This window comes from Prionailurus bengalensis, chromosome A3 (assembly GCF_016509475.1).
Source record: "Prionailurus bengalensis isolate Pbe53 chromosome A3, Fcat_Pben_1.1_paternal_pri, whole genome shotgun sequence".
Taxonomy (NCBI): domain Eukaryota; kingdom Metazoa; phylum Chordata; class Mammalia; order Carnivora; family Felidae; genus Prionailurus; species Prionailurus bengalensis.
In genome coordinates this window covers 1,503,766-1,520,183 of record NC_057354.1, presented here as the reverse complement: position 1 = coordinate 1,520,183, position 16,418 = coordinate 1,503,766, and positions in this window count along the sequence as shown.

Sequence of the window (16,418 nt, the reverse complement as noted above, 5' to 3'; positions counted from 1 at the left end):
TCAGAGTTCCAGAGAGCAGGCGGTGGGGGTAAGGGGCTGCGGGGGCTCCGGAGGCTGTTTGGTGGAGGTGAGTGGCAGGGCCTGAGCTGGGCGGGGGGCTCCTGGGAGGGTGGGCTTGAGAGGCACCTGGGCTGAGCCATGGGTCGTTCAGGGGCTCGTGGGGAAGTCGGGAGCTCCAGACAGAGGCTGAGACCCCGGGATGCTGGGGTGGCGGAAGGCAGAAAATCTGCCAAATTGAGTTAACACGGTCACTGGGCAACTGAGTCAAAGAGACAGGGACCGCCTCCCCCTGGAGCCCCACTGCAGACACAGACCCAGCGAGCCCCCCCAAACCCGCCGTCACGTGTGGCAGTCACTCGTCCAGGAAAGAGCTGCCAGAACATTCCCCAGGCAAGGCCGTGAGGGGGTGCGAGAGTGGGTGGCTGGACATCCACTCCCCCGGGAGAATGGCCACAGGGAGGCATCCTGAGCCCAGTGCCCTCTAACGGGATGCCAGGATCCCGGTGCCTGGCACGCAGGGGTTCGGTCTGCGCTCGCCGAGACAGCCCAGCCAAGACCCCACGGCCACCCCCGTGCCTGGTGCTGGGGCTAAACCCCCTAGGCCACATTTGCTGTGCTCCCTGGCGAGTTCGAAGCTCCCACCTGCTCACGGACAAGGATCGGCGGCTCTGGACTCGAGCCCCGGAGTGTTCCGGCCTCGAGCAGGGGCCTGGACAGGCCGGGGCCGGACTGACTCGGCCGAGGGCCGCGGTGGGACCAACCCCCCCAGGGGAAGCATGCGGAAGCAGAAGGTCTGTGATTTGGGGGAGATTCCCTCAGATGTGAACGTGTCAGTAGGGTGTCAAAGGGGTGGGGAAGGGCCGGGTGCCCCGATGGTGTTGGGCGCAGGGTCGACACGGGAGTGACGGTGTTGGCCCGGGGCAGCTTGTCACATCCCTGCTCTGTTTGGAACGGTGGCAGGCGGGTCAGAGCCGGCCCAGTGGCTCGGTCTACAGGGCCTTCTCTGGAGGGCAAGGGAGGGCCGGGCTCCGGGGGTCCTCGGGGCCCCCCCCGCTCCCCGTGCTCCGCAGCCAGAATAAAAGAGTGTTTACAGGGCTGGGACCTGGCGGCTCCTCGTCCTCCGGGGCCGTCCGCGGGTCGTGGGATGAGAGGCCAGAGGTTTGGGGCTCACCCTGGGCTCCCGGTGAACTTCGGGGCCTGGTCTTGAGGGAAGGGCCAAGGCTGTTCCCAGAGGAAGGACCCTGTGGCACCGACCGGTTCACTTCTCTGGGGAGGGGCATGGGGGCTGAGGTGTGGAGGGGGGTGGTCTGCGGGTTCTGCTGCCCTCGGGAGGCCGGGTATATGATGCTGAGCGGCCCAGCCCCAGCCCCCGAGCATCGGTCCCGCGGTGTCAGGAGAGCAGGGCAGAGAGCGAGGGCTCTGGCGGGTCAGTGCGGTCACCCCTCGCTGTCAGGCTGGTCTGTGCTCGGAGGGAAGTCCACACACCCAGGACGCAGTGTCCCTGGCACTGAGGCTGCTGTCCTCCCTCGTCATCGATGCTGATGAATTGGGTGCTGGCAGGAAAACTAATTTTCTAAAAAGGAACTTGCTCCGTCAGAGTCACTGAGGGTGATGAGGTTTCTGCGGCCTCCGCTGGCCAGGTGCTGTCCTCACACCGAATGCGGGGCCCTTCCTGGGAGTCAAGGGGACCAACGTCACCTCCCCGACAGGTCGCGGGTTTGGGGGGGGCAGGGCCCTGGGCACTGATGCGGTCAGCTCCGTGGGTGCCCCTGTCCTGCTTCACCTCCCACAGCCACACAAGGGGGGCTGCCCCGGAATATTCCAGCCCCTCCCCCCTCAGAGCCCACCCACCCCTCCCGGGCCAGGCTGGGCCGAGGTCACCACAGGCCAGGCTCATGGTCAGCCTGGCCCAGGTGGGACTCAGGGGCCTGTCCTGTGTCAGCTCTGGCTGAGAATGTGACCGGGACGGGGGTGGGGGTGGGGGTGGGCAAGTGGTCTCTGTCCCCAGGCTGTTAGCCCCATGAGGGCAGGGCCCTGATGTTTCTTGGCTGGGCCCCGGGGCTGAGACCAGTGGCAGGTGCCAGGGTCCCTGATGTACCAGTGGGGGGCCGGGGCGCCACTGCTCTGGATGGAGCCCCTCTGCCCAGGGGGCCCCGTGCACGTGTGTCCGGCATGGGGCCCCCCACCCCCACCCTGGGCGCGTCCCTCTCATGTTCAGCCCCTGCAGGGCTCGAGGGCCCCTCCGCCATGGTGAGCCCTGCAGGCAAGGTGGGGGCAGAGGCTGGGCGCCCCCACCACGTCCGGACATCACCCTGGGGCCGACTTTGTCATCCACGTCGCTGCTTCCCGTGGATCCCGGAGCCAAATGCTTTGCTAAAGCTGGTAAAATGGAACCAAATCAACTGTTCAATGGATTTGGTCCCCTTCAACCAGCTGTAGCTGCGCATTGATCGCACCGTCGGCCAGGCTGGAGGACACGGCGGCCACGCGGAGGCCACAGCGGAGGCCACACGGAGGCCCGGCGAGGTCTGGTCAGCTCCAAGTAAGCGAAACCCCTACCCTGCCCGGGCCCCTGACCGGCCTCGGGTGGGACTCCCGGCTGAAGCCCCCCGAGACCCACCTACCCTGCTCCGAGTGTGGGTCCCTCGGAGCTGTGCTCCCTGGGGCGGCCGGGACGGTGGCCAGCTGTGGCTGCCTGCCCCCCGCGGCCCTCAGCAGGGTACCGTGAAAACGTCCGTCCGTTTCCACACCGGCGCGCTGCTGGGAAGTCTATCCTGGAGCCCTGCATCCTGCCGGTCCCCGAGAGGCAGACCCCTCTCTGCCTCTGCTCTCCTTTCTCCTTGAGGGTGACCTTGGCCCGAAGGCCCTTCACCATACTGGGCGCCCCTGTCACGCTGATGGCCTTAGGAACGGCTCTGGTGGTGGCTGGGAGGCCTCGCACTGCATGTCCGGAAGTCACTTCAGACCCTGGCGCCACCGGCCGTGGGCAGTGGGACCCCGCATGCCCTGCCCGGGGTGGGGGGGCCCAGGACTCACACGAGAGGCAGGGCTCCGGCCCAAGGGGCCACTTTGGGAATCCAGCCCAAGCTAAGGACCTCACCCACCCCGTCTGTCTCATTCCTGCCTGAGGCTGCTCTCGGTCCAGTGTGAAATGTGGCACCTCGCTGGGGACTCTGGGGCACACCCCACGGGTCCTCGGGAGAGGAGAATACCGGTCTTCACCGCTGTCTGCCGGCCCAGAAGCAGATCAGTTAGCTCTTCAATTGATTAGATACAGTTCGCGTCCCTCTCCCATCGCGGCAGGGCTGGAACCGGGTCCCGTCCTTACGGGAGGGAGGTTCTTGTGCAAATACTGTGCCAAGACCAGCGGCCAGCCCTGGCCAGACACCCACTCAGGAAACCCTGAAACTGGTGAAGGCCCCTGGGACACGAGCTACGGTTTGAGTCAGGACGAGTCAGGACACGATCCCGGCCGTGGGTGAGGACACCTGTCCCCAGCCTGCCCCTTCCTTCCTGTCCCTGCAGCCTCACTCTGGGTCAGCGCCTGTGGTTCTGATTCTGACCTGTGTTGACACCTGTTGGTGCCAGGACCCGAGAACATTCTGTGATGCTTAGGATAGGAAGGGGGAGCCCAGGAGGAGGGTCATGGCAGGGTCCAGTCTAGCCTCGGGGCCCCCTGCCCCTGGCCTTAGCTTTCCCCTCTAAATGAAAGGATGGACCAACCAAAACCGGCTCCCATCTCCACCTGCACCATGGACACCAGCCCCTGAATTACTGGAAAGGGGGGTGCTGCTGGTTCCCGCCCCCTCGCAGGCTGTCTTTGGTCAGGTCCCCCGTGAGACCCACTGCGTAGACCAGAGACCCCTCTGCTTCCTTTGCCACGGGTGACCGCACGGATGCTGTGGGTTAAGTGACTGCAGACCCCAAACCAGCCCAAAGTGTGCCCGGCGGGGCTGGCACACGGCCAGGCAGCCCCAGTAAGCAGCCACAGGCAATACGTGAGCAAATGGGCTTAGGTACATTCCAATAAATACTGCGGACGCTGATGTTTGAATTCCATGTAATTTTTACCAGTCATGGGTTTTTTTCCCCCCTCAATCCTTTAAAAATATAAAAGCCATCTCGGCTCTCAGGCAGTGTGCATGCAGCCATCTGGGGTTTGGCCCTAGGGCCCCAGTTTGCCCCACCCAAAGGGACAGCAAAGACACGTGTTCGGCACAGTGTGCGTGGAAAGCGCCACGGAGGCCCCTGCTCCGTTCCTGGTATTAGCTGCTTAGCGGACATTTGGTGAATGAACAGGGGGAGGCCCCCAGGGAAGCCCCTCGCCCAGTCCCAGCTTTCCCAGAGCCCGGGGGGGGGCACAGAGGCCTGGCCCACCCGGCAGGCGAGCGCATAAGCGGGAGCCCAGCAGCCGGGGGTGGGTCCACGTTCTCTGTAGCTGGAGATGCTCTGTCCTGAGCCCTGGCTGGGCTGTGGGTCCGGAGGTGGGGCTGGCCCTGCCCCTGGGCGGCCTGCCTGGCTCTCGGCTGGATGTGCCCACGAGCAAGGGCCAGTAGCTGCAGCAGGCATCGACCGGGTACCAGGGCCCAGCTCGGGGCCTAGGCAGGGGGCCAGGGCACAGGGGCGTGGGTTCGTCCTGGGGACCACACTTCCTCCAGCCTCACACTCTGCTCGTCATGGCCCCAGAGTCTGTGTCCCCTCGGGGCCGGGCGTGGCCGCCAGAAGGGTGAGGGAAGCGCCCACGGTCACACGGCAGTCCCTGCCCAGCCCAGCTTGGGGTTGGCACGCAGGGCTGTGGGGCCTGGGCTTGTCCGGGCTGAGCTCGGGCCGCTAGGGTGGTCCCGCACGTGGTTTCCAGCCATGCTGAGCGTTCGACTTTGCGGGGGCCTGAGTGTCTCGCCTTGGGTGAGGCTCCAGGGGAGAGCGGGCAGGGGCTCCCTCGCCGGGGAGACGGTCTGAGGGGCCAGCGCTCACAGATGGTGCCTGTCGCAGCCCACCGCAGCTGTGGCCCCGTCCCTGTGCTCGGAGGACGCGTAGGGGCCAGCCTTCCCTGCTCCGTATCATTAGCTACTCCACTCACCGTCCGGGTCACTCACGGTGGCCCTGGTGCTGAGCCCTCTCGTCCGCGGTGGGTTCCTTCCAGCCACGATTTCCTACCTGGGCTGCCCCTGAGGCCACCTGGGGACTTGTCCCCTCCTGGAGACACGCCGACTTCCCCGGGAGTTCAGGGTGCAGGCCTCCCGGGCCTCCTGCAGCACCTCAGCCTGGCCTGGCCCTCTGTCTCCCTCCGGCCCCAGCGCCCCACCTCTCCTTAGGCCTCGCTGGCCAGGGTGCCCCCCATGCGTCCCCACGGTGCCTCTTGTCCCTAGCACCCGGCTGTGGGGTCCCTTGTGAGTTCAGGGTCCCTCGATGGGGTCCTCGCCTGGCCCTATGCTCCGGCCGAGACTGTCCTCGGACGCTTTTGTCGAGGAAGCCGGCGAAGGTTGGTGAAGGCGATGTGCCTCCCAGAACCTTCACGGGAGTCAGGGTGGGCCCGGGGTGGGAACTCGGCCTTCCGGGTCTCCAGGGGGACCTGTGGCCTCCGGAAGCTGTTGAAGAAGGAAATGGCGGTCACCAGTCCCTGCCGACAGCCACCTGGACCAAGGCCGTGTGCCTGACAGCTTTAGGCCTGGCTGCTTCCTGATCCTGGGCCTTGAGCTCCTAGAGAAAGAGACCCCCCCGCCCCCCCCCGCCTCTCAGAGCCCCCGCTCCCCCGACCTGTGCTCCTGCCCTGGACATTCTTTACTCCGAGGGGGCCCTGAAATGTCGCTACATTTCAGTAGAGAATATGCGCCTTTGAAAGAGATTCTTCTTTCTTGGAAAATGTTAAGATGCTTTTCCAGTAAGTGACCCCAGATGCTTTGTACGTGGACAGTGAGTGACAGCAAGATGGAGTGTCCTTCCTCACGGGGACAGGGTGGGCGCGTGGCGGTGGGGGAGGCGGGTCCTCGAGCTGGAAAGCTCCCTCCCTGCTGTTTCCACGGCCTCTGAAGAGCTTTGTATCTGGAGCTCGTGTGGTTGTCTAATGAAGGTGGTGTGTGTTTTCAGCATCCAGCCTGGTCCGTTGTCCTCACCCTTGCCCCGCACCTCCTGGGACAGTGCTCCCGTCCTGGGGAAACACTGCCTCCATCAGACGTTCAAGTGCCAGTGCCACTCACACCCCGTGCAGCTGGCGCCCCAGCGCACTTGTCCTTGTCTGTTTCTGTGCAGGTCCCAGCACTGACAGCTGGGGACACACACCCGCACACGCACACACACGCACAGGCACACCCAGGCAGGGGTGCACGCACACACACGCACAGAGACCCGATTCACGGTCACATCTGGGGAGGCAGGGGGATGGCGCGTGTGGGGTGAGGCTCAGACCGAGGCGGTCGGGCTGGGGACTGTGGGCTTTCCTTGGCAACCCCACTGAGGAGGACTCAGCCCCTGTCGCGCACGCCCCTCCCTGGGCCCACGGCCCCTCCAGCCCTCTGCTCTGCCACCTTTATGGGCCTCCGTGCAGCCGCGAGGCGTGGGGGTCCTGTCTGCACGCCCCCTCCATCCACCTTCTGTCGGCAGAGATCAGGTCTGCCTTTTCCAGAAATTTCAGCGCACGCCTCAGTGTGTGGCCGGCTCTGCCTGGCATTGCCTGGGCTTTTCTTGAGACTCGTGTGTGGTGGGACACCTGTTCCCCTTTCCCTCTTTGCCGGGCAGCATCGCGTGTCCCGTCGTGGGAGGAGACAGGGGCTCGGGGAGGAGTGGGCACACAGTGGGCTGCAGTCTGCCGTCACTCCGGAGTCTGGACGGGCTCAGTGTCGGCCGGGGAGAGAAACCCAACTCAGAAGGGAATTTAGGGGCTCGTGGCCGCGAGCTCTGAAGCTCGGGCTGGATCCAGAACCTCCGACTGTGTGATCGGAAGTCTGTTTTGGCCTCCACCTCTTCACCACTTTCCCCTGGGCTGGCTTCATTCTGGGGCAGGGCCTGGGGAGGGGGGGGGGGCAGGGGACTCACTGAAGCAGCCCCAGCAAGCGTCCCAGGGGATGCTCGTGGCCGGGCCTGCGTCACTGGAGCCCTCGGGGTGGGGTGGGGGGGGGGGGGGTAGTGCTCTCCAAGAGGGGCTGCCTGGGCAGAGGGGAGGTGGGTCCAGATTGACACGACTCATTTTGTCCTTTGCATTGACCTTTTCCGGAGGGCCCGCAGCCCTCATCTGGCCTCCGTTTGCTCCAGGGCAGCCCCTGGACGTCTGTCAGAGGGCGGCAGGATGGTGTGCGGGGCGAGCAGGAGACAGGTCCCCCCAGATGGCCCACCAGACAGCGGTCGTGGGTGGGGCCGGGGTCCCCCAGGGGTTGGAAGCTTCCTTCCTTCACGGTAGGCAGAGGGGCTCTGACCAGCACAGGGGGGGAGGGGGGCCCATTGAAGACTCCAGGTCCGGCCCCGGACCCCTCTTCCGGCCCCTCCATTCTCAGGACACACGGAAGACCCCAAGTGTGCCGACAGCCGCAGCAGCGGTGGGCAGGCCTTGCTGGCGTCTGCTTCGAAAAACAAGCACCAGGAACACCTGACCTTTGTCACAGGACAGAATGAGGGGTGCTGGGCCCCGGCTCAGTGCTTGTCAGAAACGAGCGGGTTTCTCGTGTCACTTGGTTGCACCACTGTCGTCCTCGGAGGGCGGGGATCGGTCTTCCTGCTGAGTCAGACAACGTGGAGCCTGACAGCCAGCAGCCGAAGCAAGTCCTATAGGGCTGGGGGCTCCGGCCCCCGCCCACCTTGCCCACCTCGGTGGCCGTGGCGGATCCCTGTCCCTGAGGCCACTGTCCCCCAGGACGCACGGGGCTGGGGCTGTGCCTGCCGGGCCACCCGAAGAGGCCTCTTCCGTGAGTCTCAAGGCAGAGCCGGCCCACCTGGCCACAGCCCTCGGGGGAGGCGTGTGCTGCCCTGAAGCGGCCCTGGGCCCTGCACAGGCCTCCGGAGAAGTCCTGGCCGGGGACCCTGGGAAGGTGTCCCCAGACCTGTTCTCCCCTGTAACTCGGGACTGCCCTGCACGGCTCCTCACGGGAGGCTCGAGGGGCCCGAGGCGCTGTGCCCGGGGTGTGCGGGCTCCGTCTGGGGTGTGCGGGCCCCGTGGGCATCTCCATCCCGTGCCTCCCCCATTTCCAGCAGCCTGTCCGGAGGCAGAAGGATTTGGGGACCCCCTTGGGGTTTAGGACGTGCTTGCTTACACATTTAAATTTCCCCTCAGGATGGGAGTCCTTGGGGGATGGTTCTCTCACTCCCGGGACGGTGACCACGGTCTCCTGAGTTTGATGTGCTCCTCTCTGCCGGCCGCCCATGCTCTAAGTGCCCACGGCTGTGCCTCCTTCCGGGCCAGCAGAGACGCCTCCGAGAGACGCCTTCCTAGTAATTCGGCCATCCCCAGTGGGCCCTTCCCCGCCCATGGCACTGACCTTCCGGCCACTCCTGCTTTGGCAGTTTCTAATCAATCCCGTCTATGACAATAATAACGTAATAACACAATAATAAGAATAGCTCCATTTGTACATCTCGTGTGCTGTCAGCCCCGAATGGAAAGTCCCTGCACCTGACCAGGAGAGCAGGGGGACAGGACAGGACACCAAGGAAGGCTCTTGGGGACGGGAAGGCTGGCGACCTGTTTCAGGACTGGCCAGTCCACTGGAGACCCTGGGTATGTGACTTGCCTTCTGCACATGTTCCAAACCTGCCCAGGAAATGACTGCCTCCCGAGGAAAGACTGTTGCCCCCCCAAGGAAGGACTGGCCCTCCCCAGGAAGGACTCCCCCCCAAGGACTCCCCCCCAGGAAGGACTGGCCCCCCAGGAAGGACTGCCCCCCTCAGGAAAGACTGCCCCCCAGGAAGGACTGGCCCCCCCAAGAAGGACTCCCCCCGGGAAGGACTGACCCCCCCAGGAAAGACAGCCTCCCAGGAAGGACTGGCCCCCTCAGGAAGGACTGTCCCCCCCAGGAAAGACTGCCCCCCTCAGGTCAGGTGTGGGGGTGTAAGCACAGCGTTTGCTTAAACAGAACGGTGACAATGCGGCCACAGCGAGTGCGTTTTCAGGACCCGATTGAGGACAGCTCCCGGCCAGCGCCCTGCCAGCGCCCCGGGCTGGTGGCAGGTGGGCGCGGAGTGCAGGGACTGCTCCCCGCCCCGTGTCCCCAGGCCAGGCGCTGAGCCTCCCGCCGGAGGTAGATAGGAGCCCTCGAGCTGGAAGGTGGGGACCCTTCATCTGAGTCTGTGCGAGTTAATTAAAATGCTTGCCTGCTAACGGTTCCGGGCACAACTGGATGGAGGGTGTTAACGCGGAGGCTCGTGGACCGGGGACTCCCTGATCCGAGAACCGGCCTAACACGCCCTCCGCCGCCCAGCAAGCTCGTGAATTATTCATGCGGCGCGGTATTAATTGCATCGATATATTAATAATTAATAACGACAACGCGAAGAGCCACCGCCGTGACCAGTCTGCGGCCGCGCGCTCGCGCCCTCCCCGGGAGGTCCCGCCCTGGGACGAGGGAGTCACGGAATAGGGGCCCCCGCCCTGCGGGAGGAGTGCAGAGGAGGGGGCGCGTGGCGGGCGGGAGCGCCAGGCCGGCCCCGAGGCCCCGTGGTACCTTCTGCAGAGTGGGCACAGCGGCCGTGCCGCCCCGCGGGAGGCTCGGAGCCGCGAGAGCAGGCACTCGGAGCAGCCGTTACTCCCCCCTGAGGGTTTGGCCCAGTCTCCCTCCTTGGAGAGCTCTGGAGTAAATTCTGGAAACCGCCGCATCCACGGCCCCACTTCCCCGCCGGGCCCGCCCGGAAAGGGGTCCGGGGTGGAGGCCTAGGCTTGGTCTAGAAGCGCGGATCCGGAGGGCTGGTGTTCGGAGCGACGGCCCGGCTGGAAACATCCAGGGGAACGACGGAGGCAGGGGTCCTAGGGCGCGGAGCCCTCCCGGGGCGTGTGACACGCGTGCGGTCTCCGTCCACCTCTGAGGTGACGCTTCTGCCCCGATCGCCCTCCTCGGCCCTGTTTTACGGGCTCGGAAATGAGACCCTGGCAAGTTAAGTGTCCCCTGGAGGAACCCAGCTGGGCTCCAAACACAGGCAGGAGTTTCCAGACCGGGGCGGCGGGGGTTGGTGCGGCCCCAGCTCCCCTCCCTCCCCTCCCCTGCGCCTCCCTCTCCTCTTCTGCCTCTGTGTGTCTCTGTCCTCCTCCCTCCTTCCCTCCCTGTCTCTCTCCCTCCGCTCTGTCCCCCTCCCTTCTGCCCTCCCTGTCTCTCCCTCCTTCTCTCTCTGTCTCTCCCTCCTCTCTCTGTCTCTCCCTTGTCTCTGTGCCCCTCCCTTCTGCCCTCCCTGTCGCTCCTTCCTTCCCTCCCTCCCTGTCTCTCTCCCTCCTTCTCTCTCTGTCTCTCTCCCTGTCTCCGTCTCTTCCTTGTGAATTGGTGGCTCCTGGAGGGTTGCTGGAAGGGTCCCTTACTGGAGCTCTGCAGGCTGCACCCCCAGCATCCACAGAGACGCCCGGCGGCCCCCTCCCATGCTCCCGTCCACATGTGCTTGTGTCCTTGACCTTCAGGGACTGGTTCCTCTGGAGCAGCAGGACTTGGGCCAGAGCTTAGCACCAAGACAGAAGTCACACAACTTGCTTTATTCCCTTTGGGCAACTTATCTCTGAACAGGCCGCTCACCCCCGAGCAAAGGGTCCCCTGGGCAGGAGGGTGTGGGGCTTGGGCTCATTTGGAGAAGAATGATTTGTCCCTGGAGGCCGGCTCTTACCTCAGCCAGGAAGCTGGCAGGGGCTTGACGCCCAGGAGCCCACAGCAGTCCCAGGAAGTGCCTGCCTTCTGCCTGTGCCCTGGGCAGCTGGCACCTGGGGGCCACAGGACAGGCGGGGCCCCTCTAGGGCGGCATTTCCCCGTGGGGCCCGACCCCGAAGGCCAAGCTGGCAGGTGGGGACGTCAGGAGGGGTTTGCTGGGGGAGGGAGGTGGGGAGACACGCAGGGTCCTGAACGGCCCGGGGAGGGGGGCTTGGGGGCAGGAGGCCTTCCAGGAAAAGCAAAGTCGCAGAGGCCTGTGAGGGGACTGAGTGCAGCCTGGCCCTGAGCCCGAGGCCACTTGAGCAAGTGACGGCGCCCTCCTCTTCCACAGGCCAGCCCTGCGCCTGGGGCAGGGTGGGGGCGGGGGGGAGGTTGTCAAGGGGTCCGAGGGCCCATCGCGCCTGTGGCCGGAAGCCCGGCCCACAGTGGCCCCTGGAGCCAGCGGCCTGTGGGTGTCCACCTGCGGTCGGACCGGGCGGGGGAGCTCCCGGGCGAGGACCCTTGGGCACAAGTGAGGACAGCCGGGCTGGTGAACGCATCACAGCAGCAGCAGGCCCTCGGCGGCCACGCATCGCGGTGGGTTTGCGCTCAGGGACGAAGGTGCGTGGGGAGTCTGTGCGGTCGCGGGAGGGCGTGGGGTCGCGGGAGGGTATGTACCACTGCTGGCTGCATTGGGGTCATTTGCTTTAACGCGTCTACACTTGCACAGGGTTGGAACACCGTCTGCTCCACAGGCTTTGGAGAAACCTCGGGCTGAGGGGGTTGGAGGAGGGCAAGGCTGTACGGGGCGGGGAGGGGTGGGGTGGGGGGTGACTGGTACCCTTCCCGAGTCTCAATGTTAAACCAGCAGCGAGGGCTGCTTTTATTTAAAAAGCAAAACTCGGGTGCGGATGGGAGGCACAGGTCCCAGGTCACGAGAAATCAGGCTTCGAGCGCCGCCCCCCCCATGCCCGCCCCAGGGCCCCCTTCCTTTGCCAGGCCTTCCCGGGGGACAGGAGCCCCAGCCCGTGTCCGCGCTGCCAGCGGCCCCCTCCCTGGAGACGACTTCACAAGGACGCTACAGACCTCTCACTTGACTTTCATTTGATCCGCTCGTCGGGGCTGGTGGACGGAAAGCACTTATACTTTGCCCAGACTTCGCAGGACAGCGTAGGTGCGACAAGGGAGTGTCCTGTGATTCGCACCCGTGGACCCAGGCTGCCCGTAAAATATTTGTCCGGGAGCCAGGAGCCTCGGCACGTGGGTGAACACAGAAGAGGCCGCGTGGGAGTCACACTCCGCGCCCCACCCCCCCCACTTTCCTGCCTTCCCTGCTGATGCCTGGACCCTCCGCTGGGCTGGAAGGACAGCTGTCCCACGACAGGCAGACAGGATCCAGGCTGGGAGAGCACAGGTGGTGGGGAAAGGAAGTGCAGTGGGGGCTCTGGGTCCTGGAGAAAGGGGAGGCATGGACTTGGGGGACTGTTCGTTGTCTAAGCTGCTCGGACCTTGAACAAGACCGTGTCCGTCGGGCTTCTGGGCCGGTCTCCGAGGACAGGTGGGTCGGGCTTGGAAAGCTGGAGCCTCCCTGTGTCAGTCAAGCTTCGCGGGACGGACAGACGCGGTATGGGCACCTGTAGCGGGATCAATGTATGCACCCATCATCCGTCCACCTACCTGCCTGGCTGTTTATCCGTCCGGAATGAGAGAGGGAGAGATTTATTTTAAGGAATCGGCTCAGGTGACTTTGGGGCAGCCCCGCAGGCTGGACACTCAGGCAGGGTCTCTGGGCCCAGAAGTCCTTCCAGAAACCTCAGTCTTTGCTCCTACGGCCTCAGCTGCTTGCGGAGGGTCCTTCCTCTACTTTGCTCAAAGTCGGCGGGCTTAAGTGTGACTCACGTCTGAAAACACCTTCACAGCGGCCTCTGCACTGGTGTCGGGTGATCTGACAGCCAGGCACCGCGGCCCGGCCCGTCGATGCGAAGTCACACGCCCACGGCCGCCACGACCTCGCAAACCCCGCGGCGCACACACGGGGAGCCGGTGCATCCACGGGAGTTAGGCCTTTCCGTGGAGACCCCACACGCCGCACACACTGTCGCCCCACGCGGCCTCACCAACACACACGCACGGCTACAACTGTATACCGCACAAGCTCCACTCACACACGTCCGCTGTAGGCGACGACGGGTCAGCCCCGCCGGCGAGGTGTCCGGCTGTCCGGTCAGAATTGGCTGTGGGCGGGTCTGGGGCAGTGTAGACGCAGGCAAGCCTGCAGGCGTCCGGAACGTTCCTGGCCCCTGCCCGGCGCCGTGTCTCCCAGCTGACCACACTCGCCAGGGCAGCTCAGCCAGACCCTCAGATGCAGAACAGGAGGCCGGTCTGGGCTGAGGGTGTAGGGACACAGACACCGCTTGTCCTATGTGACCCGGACAAGTGGCTGCCTCGGTCTGGGCCTCGGTCTTCTGTCTGTAAAATGCGGGTGACAGAGAACCGGGGTGGCACCTTAGAGCACAGAGCGCTGCTCGGCAACGGTGAGCTCTGTGGCAACAGGCCTGGGGTGACAGATGGCCACGCACCCTGCCCCTCCCGTGCCCGGTGAGGTCGGCAGGACCCAGCGACGCGCACGGTTCACCCTCGCGGCCGGCGCTCGGAGGGCGGCCGGGGGCCCCCGCGCCGCGGGCTATGGAAACACGAACAGAGATGACGCATGCCTCCTGCTCCCAGGATTTCACAGACACGCGAACTACGTGCTCCTGAGGCCGAGTGTGGAGACGCAATGTGGTGACTTCACACTGCTTACATGCACCGAAGAGATCCACGTTCGGGAGCGGGTGCGATCAATGGCCCGGTGGGCCAAGCGCTCCTAGGAAATGCAGGCTGGCGGGCGCGTAGACGTAAGGGCTTCCTGGTGACCTCGCCCGGAGGGCCCGGCACCCAGGTCACACAAGCCCCCTGTGCCGGCCCCGCAGGCTTGTGCACGCGGCCCGCGCAGCGGTGTCTCTGGGAAGCCTGTGCCGAGGCTCTGAGCGCATAGCTGCTGGGCTGCCTGCTGGGACTGAGCCTGCCGGGGACACAGTCCAGAAACAGCTGGTTCCACCCGCCTTCCCCCCAGGGTAGGGCCCCGCTGGCAGCTCCAGCAGAGTGGGGGCTGTGAAGCCAGAGGGCAGATGGAGGGGGTCTCCTTCCAGAGAAGCTCCGTGTGACACGACACGACGGCCCTGGTCTGAGCATCGAGGGTGCCGCCTAAGTGGGAGCACTGGTGTCCCGGCCCGGGGTCCCCGGAGCAGAGCCTGGGTCAGAGGTGGGGAGCCGGCGGCCGGGAGGCCGGGCGGGGGGGAGAGACCAGGAGGCGCGTTCCTGACAGGTGGCGCTGAGAACCTTGTGGCACGCTGGTGAGCGCACTGGGAGCTGGCCCCCCGTGGGGACACCGGGCGTCTGCCCACGGCTCCCGGCCGTCTCGGTGGGGGCCTCTCCCGCAGGCACGGATCGCCGGCGCTCTCAGCCTGCCCCCACCCACCGCGCCGTCCGCTCTCGGCCACCGATGCTCTCAGGCTGGCGGTTCCAGGACTGGGGTGGCCTCGGGCGGCGACGGGGAACGGGGGGGGGGGGCGTGCAGATGTCCACCACGGCCGTCCGGCCCCTGCCGACTTCCAGCACCTGGGAGAGCCCGGGTGCCACCCGTTCTGGGGTCTGTCTTCGTCCCGAAGCCCGATGCCCGGGCGGGCCGCGGGCTGGCGCAGCTCCGGTTTGTAAATCACTTCGAAGACGGAGGTTTATGCCGCTGGCTTGCCAAGGCAGAAAGTGCTGCGGACACTGAGGGTGACGGCCTCTCGGGCAGTGACTCGTGCGGGGCCAAGATTTACTCTCTCATTTTGGGCACGAGTAACCAATTTCCTACAAATCTGCCGGGGCTTTCGAGTTGGGTTTGCCAGTCAGAATGACCAAATCGAATCTATCTCTGAGGCCTTTTAAGGGGGACGCTCGGCTCCCGTCAGCGATGCGGGGTTTATAGGCAGCAGGCGCCCCAGGAGCTGGGGGACGGAGGCCGTCACAGCCGGGAGCCCACCGTGCGGCCACCAGGCTGCTCCCCGGGCCCCGCGCAGGCAGCTCCGACACAAGCCCTCCCCGGCGTGTCTCCGTGTCCCGGTGGGCCCGAGTCCCCGTCGCCACAAACAGGAGGGAAATGGGTCCCTGGAGGTCGGCATGCTGCGGGTGGTGGAGGGACCGGGGGAGGATAGTCTCTGCCGTGCAGGCGGTGGGGGCTTGGGCTCCACCTGGCACCTGTGTTTTGGGGGCTGGGGGTCCCCCTACCTCCTGCAACGCCCTTCCTGCCCCCAGCATCAAAATTGACTTCTTTTTCAAGGTCAAGCTCAAGGGCACCTTCTCTGCGAAGCCCTCCGTGCTGAATGGCAGCCCTTGGTCTCCAAAAGCCCTTTCTTTATGCCGCTAGTTTGGCGGGCAGCTCAGCCTGGCTCTCGGTGGCTGGGGACTCTGGCTCTGCTGCTGGAGAGGTGACCCCAAACGTAGCAGGTGCCAATGGTCACCCCGCTTCATCCTCACTGTGGCTCTAAGTGTGTGGGGTTCGCTTCCCCAAACCACAGACGGAACTGAAGCCTCAGAGACCAGGCAGCTTCCCAAAGCCACACAGCGCCTGAGGGGGGTGTGGGGGGCTGAGGTTTGAATTGGGGTTTGTGATATCAGGAGCCCCAGGTGAGGGCCCTGGGCCTGCTGAGCTCGGAGGAAGCATCTGGGGGACTTAGGGGACCAGAGGTCGCATGCTTCTGTCAGAGGAATCTGCTGGGCATTGCCTGGCCCTGTTCTCAGCTCCCCACGCCCCTCACGTTAGCCCAGCACACGCCTCTGGACAGGCCCCATCTCACAGCTGAGGGGAGCGAGATGGGAGGCGGGGGGGGGGCAGGGAGACCCGGGTTGGGTCACACATCGAGCGAAGGGGGGGGGGATTCATGTGGTTCAAGTCAGCCACCTCTGTCAGCACCCGGGGCTCAAAGGGCTTTGCCGGCCGGCGACCTGCCTCCTGGGTGACTGTCTGGGTTTTTACGGCCGGCGTCCCCCATCCACACCGGGAAAGGGGACCGCAGTGCAGATGGCCGGATTGCAGGGCGCTGCCTCCCTGGACGCCCACCTCAGACCGCCGGGATCAGAGCTGGGGGGCAGGGCAGCCAGGCGGAAAAGGGCCAGTGGCTGGGGGCCTTCTGAGGGGCTCTGCTACACATCATCCAGTGCCTGGGGTGGGGGTGGGGGCTGCCGGGGTGTGGACATGGCCAGAACTCAGGCCCTGTGGCGGCACCTGACTCTACCCGTGCAGGAGCCGTGGGGGCTCCGGACCCCATCCGGGACCCTTTCTGGGACCCCACCAGGGACCCCATCCGGGACCCTTTCTGGGACCCCACCAGGGACCCCATCTGGGACCCTTTCTGGGACCCCACCAGGGACCTCATCCGGGACCCCGCCAGGGACCCCATCCGGGACCCCGCCAGGGACCCCACCAGGGACCCCATCCGGGACCCCGCCAGGGACCCCATCCGGGACCCCGCCAGGGACCCCACCAGGGACCCCATCCAGACCCCACCAGGGACCCCATCCGGGACC